The sequence below is a fragment of the Rhamphochromis sp. 'chilingali' genome (genome assembly GCF_963969265.1).
Source record: "Rhamphochromis sp. 'chilingali' genome assembly, chromosome: 19".
Taxonomy (NCBI): domain Eukaryota; kingdom Metazoa; phylum Chordata; class Actinopteri; order Cichliformes; family Cichlidae; genus Rhamphochromis; species Rhamphochromis sp. 'chilingali'.
In genome coordinates this window covers 33,234,082-33,240,220 of record NC_137946.1, presented here as the reverse complement: position 1 = coordinate 33,240,220, position 6,139 = coordinate 33,234,082, and positions in this window count along the sequence as shown.

Genomic DNA, 6,139 nt, shown 5'->3' with positions numbered 1-6,139 from the left:
TGACATTTTTGTTAACATGTTACAAAACCTTCAAACATCAGATTAACAATTTGTAGCTCTTAAATATAATTTTGCACTTTTACTGATGTTACAGTTACACTTTGTATTGTTGGGTTAACCAACAACATTCTCAGAATGTCTCGTGCAGTTTACTGATTCATTTATTTATCTTTCTCTGCTGTTTTTTCCCTTTAACATCATTTTTTAAACTGTTTTCATTTTAAGGTGGCAGAGGTTTGGTTTTATTCAAACTATAAAACAGACATCCAGGTGAAAGAAAACTAAATGGTGTCAACCAAAATGACAAATTCCATCCTTCCAAACAATAATCCACAAGCCAGCGATCAGTGTCACACGAAGCGACGTCCAGGATGAGCAGGATGGAGGAGCTCAGTGCATCGATCACATCTCCAGCTTGTCTGACAGTTTGTCCTAAATGTGCGGTTACATTTAAAAACTCATCACAACTTTAATATTTCAAGAACCTCAAAATCTGCTGTGTGGCGTGTGAAACCCACTTTGTTGGCCCACATGTGTATTTGGTGTGACTCGTGTGGAGAGCCGACTGAAAAAATAAAGTCTGAGAAGTGATGTGATGACATCAGGAGGAGATTAGCGGATTAGCAGGAATTAAATTGGCAGACAGAGACGTGGTGATGAAGTCAGAGGTTAAAGTCTGTTCTTTGGAACAGAAGTAAGGAAAAAAGCAGCATATTGTCCAGTTTGGTTTGTGGTTTTCTCTTTGTTTACCAGTGACTCAGTGGAAGTTTAAAACAATGATGTCAGTTTCTACAGAAACATCTACAATCTTCCAGTTTGTGCTCCACTGAAATGATCACAGACGATCGTTCATGTGAGCCCCAGAAAGGTTAGTGCTCTGATCTTTGGTAGTTTGTATTTCATTTCATGAAATGTAAGAGGGTTCATTATAAAACAGCTGAATACAGCAGCTGATCTAAAACCTGAAACATTTCACATTTAGTTTTACTAAAGAAGCTGCAGATCAGGAGTGTGTCTGACATGTTCAGTTTTCATACTCCAGCAGTAGGTTTTAAAAAGCACTGCAGAGATCTCCCAGCTGGCTTTGCTCAGCGTTTTTGTCTTCTCAAGCTGCTTTTGTTGAGTGAACTCAAAAGCATCTGAAGGTTAATTGAGCTGGGACGCTGCTGACAGCTAATTCTTATAACTCCTCCTGGAAAATAAAAGTAAAAGCCTTTCAGGTGGGCCGAGGGCCAAAGCCGGCCTGAACCGGCCAACAGAAACCAGTTATGGAGCCAAACTTTAACAATGCGCACTGATACTGGGAGCAGGTGTTACCAGACCAGTGTGATGGAAGGCTCAGGTATCCCTCCACACAGTCTGATGTGCCAAAGTCCAACTCACACCTGAGCTCACAGAAATGATCTTTTTTTCTTTTTATCAGTTACAGTTTTCATTTAAATCAGTGAAAACAGGGTCAACAAATCAATTTAAAACCTTAATACCTCAAAGCTCATAAATGTGAATAAAGATGTGAATTTATACATTTTCCTCCTGTGCTTTACAGCTGGTATAAATCCTCATGTTATGGATTAATGGGCAGCACGGTGGTTAGCACTGTTGCTGCACAGCAAGAAGGTCCTGACCATCAGGCCGGGGTCTTTCTCTGTGGAGTTTGCATGTTCTCCACGTGTTTGCGTGGGTTCTCAACATTGAAAATAATGATTTGGACATAAAGGTGAATTTATTTATTTATGTAGTTTATTTTTCCCATATTCAGCATATACTGACTGAAGTGCACCATCTTGTGGTGCAGCTTGGTATTACATGTCAGTAGAGTTCAGATAAGATAAGATAAGACAGTGGTGCCCAAACTTTTTATGCTACCCCCCCCCCCCCCCTTTATTTTAACAAGAAAAATGTTCGCCCCCACCCCCACGCGCGCACGCACGCACAAACACATCCTCCAACCACACGCGCCCATATTTTGCTCCATTGCGGTTTATTTCACACCTCAAACATTTAGTGAACAGTTAAGCAAATACAAGTAACCTGCTATAAATTACAGGTAGTAAGAAAATAAACTCTTTTACGCTGCGTCCGCACACACGGGTATTTTTGAACACGCAGCTGTTTCGTCCACGTAAACGGCGTTTCGAAACGGAGATTATTTAAAACTCCTTTTTTGCGTTTATGTGTGGACGAGGAATACAGAGTTCGTCACGCAACGTCAAAGGTATGTTTTTTCACGTCACGCTGTGGCCACGTTATTGTTTACATGAGAGGAATAACAGAATGGCAGATAGAGACAAAATACTGTTAATCTGACTGTCTGCAGGTTTTACACGCAGTTACTGTCCCTCTGTTTACAAAGGCAGAGGCGTCACGCTGTGATTATTTTACTGTTGTTTGTTTGTTTGTTTCCTTGCACTGCTGTAACTGGAGCCTCGTCGTCTCGTCTCTATGTGCTGGACTGTCTGTAGCGGAGATGACAATAAAGTTTACTTTGACTTCGGCAGCGAGCACGCGCACCGAGGGCTCTCGCGCTCACTCGTGTACAGAATTTCGAAAAAACATCGGTGCAAATTATGAGTCTGTATCATGATGTCTGCTGTTTTCGTGTTTGTTGTTTTGTTTTTATTTTGTTTTATTTTGCGGGTTGGTTATAAGACGCTGCTCCAGCCGGTCAGAGACTCCCCGCCGCCCCGCCCTCTCCTCCCTGCGCCGCAAACAGCAGGCGCACCCCGCAAACGGAGGGCGCCCTTACTCCCAGCAAATGGGCGATAGAAAACCGATCGGTGCCTGTACCATTCCCAGTATGCGCTGGCTGATGTCGGGGCAGCATGAGTACGAGCATTTTTTATTTTTTTGTGCCGATGCCCGTGATGCCGCCCCGGGCAACCGCCCGTGTCGCCCGTATCTAAAACCGCTACTGCTTTACTGTATAAAGAGCAAACATCTCCAACATGTCAGGAGCAGTTAGTCATTACAACAAGTGTTTGTGAACTAAAGATCAAGAATGTGGGATCCTGTTTGTCCGTGATCTAAACAGCCCAGCGCTGCTCCCGAAGACGGGGAAACTGATCCTGCAGGGAGACCTCCCTCTGCACCTGTGCAGGTGAAACCAAAGGGCAGATTTGCTTCATCATATTTTCTAGTCTTTGTCTTAGAATGAAGTTGGTTTGGAAACATGTTCAGCGATGCTTCATCTCCTGCTTTGCGTTTGTGTGGGAGCCCCGTGCTGGCAGTGTCCAAGCGTTGTTTTTATTTTATTTTTTTCCCTTTTCATACCGCGACCCCCCGCAATGGCTCTGCGCCCCCCCTAGGGGGCGGGCCCCACACTTTGGGAAGGTCAGAGATAAGATAAATCAAATTTTATTTGTCTCACACACACAACCATACACAGTATGACATGGGGGTGAAATGCTTGTAGCTGTACAATGCCCGACCATTAAATGACAGAAGAAAAGTTCTACAATATTTACAATTTACAGGTTACTACAGAATTTACAAATTAACTTATGAATTTACAGTAAAGAATGTGCAAATAGCAGAAGAGATTATAAAGTATTATAAAGATTATAAATTATAGGATTATAGGAAATGTGTGGTGATGTGTGGGAGAGTCCAGTCTTACACCTGGTTCAGGGCCCGAATAGCCTGGGGGAAGAAGCTCCTCCTCATTCTCTCTGTTTTGGCCTTAAGGGAGCGAGACCTAGATGACCTTTATTAGTCCCACAGGTGGGACATTTGTTTCCTTACAGCAAAAGTGCAAAGTTATGTAGCAGAAATTAGAAAACACTGGAATGCAATAAAATAAAATACTATATAGAATAAAATGGAATACAAATGCTATAACTGAGTAAGAACATACTAAAGTACAACTTTGTCAGAAAAAGAATTTCACATATCCGGTTGTTCAGTCTGACGTCACTAGCCGTGTCTGGGTCTAAACTCCGCTGCAGGTCCATATATCAAACGATCACTATGGCATTACTGAGAGTTGAAAAACTGTCTAAAGTCTTTCATCTTTAATAAAATGATCAGCGTTCTGCTCTACCAGGTGTAACAATTGAGTTTAACATCCAGGCATCCATGAAAACGGAATTTATGACATTTAACGGAGTTAGAAGTTAGCAGGGAGTTAGCTCGCTAGCTTCTATCTAAATACAATATAGCATGTCCTGACTGCGGGGCTTTGGAAACAAATTAAAACGTACAGCTCTGTTATCACTTCCAGCATAAATGAAGACAGAAAACTAAACAGCAGTGACGTTTGTAGGGCTACTGAAGTTGGGCTAGCTGGTATATAATGATGTGCTACGTGACCGCTAGCGACACAGCTATGTTAGCATAATATAAACAAGCTAACTTTTTTTCCACTGGATAAAAGTTAATGTGAGTGTTCTCGGTGGTCAGGAACAAATGTAATCGCATGGCAGGATGCTGTAAACGGACCAAACTTCAGCCAGGAGAACAACTGAGATAATCCATCCACAATACGAGGTTAGTCATTCATATACTGCTGCATGGGCTGGGCTGTAGTTACATCCTAAGGTTTTAAAAACTGAGCTTAAATAAATGATTAGCGGTAATAAAAGCCGAGGGAGGTCAACAGTGATCACTGACTGTTTTAGGAGCTTTTTGAGATCAAATAGAAGAAAATACATAACATTAAACATGTTAACAACACAAAAGCCATATTAAACGCAGACTACTTTAGACCCGGAAGTAGGATTCGTCGCGTCATCACTGAACAACCGGATAGCAGTCTTATTGCACATGTGTGGGTTGATTTTCATGATTTTATAGATTTTTATGATTTTATTTCAACACAATGTAAAAATGTTCTGGATATAAAATGAAAACTGTAGTTTCCTTATTTGGAGTTGTGGCTGCTCGTTTTCCTTTTGTTTTGCTTTGTTCATTTGTCTCTTTGAATTCTATGTTTTTCAACATGTTCAAAATAAAGATTCAATCAATAAAAAACTAGTTTCCTCAGATTCTTTTGGCAGCTTTGCTTTGGAAAGTTTAAAACTATTTTTAAATGTGGAAGTTTTGCGGGGGTGAGATGGAGACGGATGATCTGCTGTGTCAGTCCCCAAAGGGAGCAGTCGAAAGACAAAGAATAATATTGATTTCTATTATCGATAGCTTCACATTTATATTCCCGTCTTTCTCTATCAACAAAATAAAAACTACTGCTGCACAGCAGCTGTAAATATTCTCTGATTTTTATACTTTTCTCACCATCTTGTTTGCTAAGATTTCAACTGTTGTTCTAAAGTCGCTCATTTGGGGAAATAAATATGAAACGTTTTTCTTTCTTTCGTCCTTTATACAGTTTCAGGGTTTTTTTGTTTGTTTGTTTGTTTGTTTGTTTGTTTGTTTGTTTGTTTTACCTTCGGTGGAGTCACTGCTTATTGAAGTGAGAATAAATTCAGATTTGGTTTCTATAAATTCAAACACATCCACACATCTGGTTTGTCTTTGTTGCTCCACTCCACAAACAACATGCTGACACTGAAACGTGTGCAGCAGCTTTAATGAAACAAGTCCCGAGCCTAATGTGACCTGCACGGTCTGCTGTGACATGAACACAGAGGAAGGAACATCTGAAGCTCATCTGAGAGCTTTTGTGTCTCCGTTTATTAACATCCGCTGGATTTGAAGATAATGAGGCCAAAGAAGGCGGTCGTGTCAGTCTAACATCCAGCAGAGGGCATCAGCGAGTTTCAGGTGATTTGAGCAGGGAGCGTAAACTTCTAAATTAAACCCTTTTTGGTGTAATTGAGTCATTCATTTACAAAAAGAAGCATAAATATTGGGTGGTGGGTTTTCAGGGATGAAGGAAACTGCTCGTGCTTGAGTTCTGTTAATTCTTAATTTATTACAACTGTTTCCGTAGTTGTTTAACTTTGTAGAAGATTATGAAACTCACAAAAGTTTGCAGCAAACAGGAGACTGTCACTTTGGCCACCAAGCAGGAGCAGCCCAGCGCGGCTACAACAGGTCAGCTCTGCTAGGACCGACACAAAAGCCGTTTCCGACCACGCTGAGGTGCTTAAATTATCATGATTCATCATTTTAGGGGGAAAAAATCCCACAAAAAAGTGTTTTGCTCAGTTACAAAAAGAATAAAACAACAACAAAAAGCAAA